Raw genomic sequence first — 1,133 nt, 5'->3', positions numbered from 1 at the left:
CAGGATGCAGTTGCCTGCCGCTGGATCGTAATAAGTGTGTAGTGGATAGCTATAAATATATAATATGTCCATCGTGCGAACAGCGCTCTAGTATATGTAATATGTATAGGATATGTATGTATGTATAAGGGATTTAATGTATGTCCTAATAAGGGAGCGAAATGTCCAAAGCGCAGCTATGATGAGATGAGCCTTAGCAGCTCATTTCTTGTGGTACGGTGGCCGAGTGGTCTAAGGCGTAGGATTAAGGCTCCTATCCGCAAGGGCGCAGGTTCAAATCCTGCCCGTATCAGACGACGACACGTCATGCGATGCATGCGCATGTCGTGCACGTGCATGGTATGTCGTACGTATGCAGGTATGTTGATTGCAACATCAATACCATATTCACCTGCTGATTTATTCAGGCAAGGAATTCCTTGGGTAGTTCGAGCTACCTAATGCGGCATATTGGGGAGAAGTCAAACCTGTATTCTAGGCATGTCAATTGCAAGCTGACATCGACAACAGAAGGCAGCAGCAGGCAGGCAACCAGCCATCTGTAGTAGCCATCCCTTATTATTGTAGGCAAATGAGTGATCACATCCATAGATGTGGATGTGATCAGTTGGCCAACTGTGCATGCATATGCCGTGTAGCAGGCCGACAGGAAGGTGTTCAACCGGTTGAGCACCTATACCTAGCTAGGTACCAGGCCTGATCATGATACCAGGCACAGAGGGTGGTCACGCAGAATTGAGGATTTAAGGGTTTGGGCACCCAGTCATCTGCAGCTGGATGTACTAGCCATCCCTTACCCTTAGGTGAATGGGTGATCACATTTTCTTTATTCAGCCGTGAAGCAGGCTGAGAGAAAGGTGTTCAACCACGGAGTATATATGGTCAAGTGGCAAAAGTAAATATCAAGATATGTGGATAGTAAGAGTCAGGAGACATAATAACAAAGGAATTTTGGTGCTAACAGAGTCTTGAACTTCAAACACCAGTATAGTGATATTTAAAGTGTCTGGCCTAAGCACCTTTACCAGGTGGATTATATATGGCTCACCTATTGCTATCTATCTACTCCATTCCTGGAGTCATGGTCTGGTGATATGATGGTCATCCTGTCGCGAGGTGTGTGTGCTTGTGTT

The 1,133-nt window shown here is 45.7% G+C and overlaps 1 protein-coding gene across 1 annotated transcript in view; it reads left to right on the top strand.

Annotated features, from left to right (window-relative positions):
• VOLCADRAFT_103899 (uncharacterized protein) overlaps nucleotides 1–1,133 on the top strand; it is a gene marked incomplete at its 5' end in the record, with an annotated part of 20,461 nt that overhangs the window by 8,265 nt on the left and 11,063 nt on the right. The gene's annotated exons all lie outside the window — the stretch shown is intronic.

Source organism: Volvox carteri (genome assembly GCF_000143455.1).
Source record: "Volvox carteri f. nagariensis unplaced genomic scaffold VOLCAscaffold_10, whole genome shotgun sequence".
In the NCBI taxonomy this organism is placed as follows: Eukaryota; Viridiplantae; Chlorophyta; class Chlorophyceae; order Chlamydomonadales; family Volvocaceae; genus Volvox; species Volvox carteri.
Note: the sequence above shows the minus strand (reverse complement) of the source record. Positions and strands in the feature narration are given on the sequence as shown.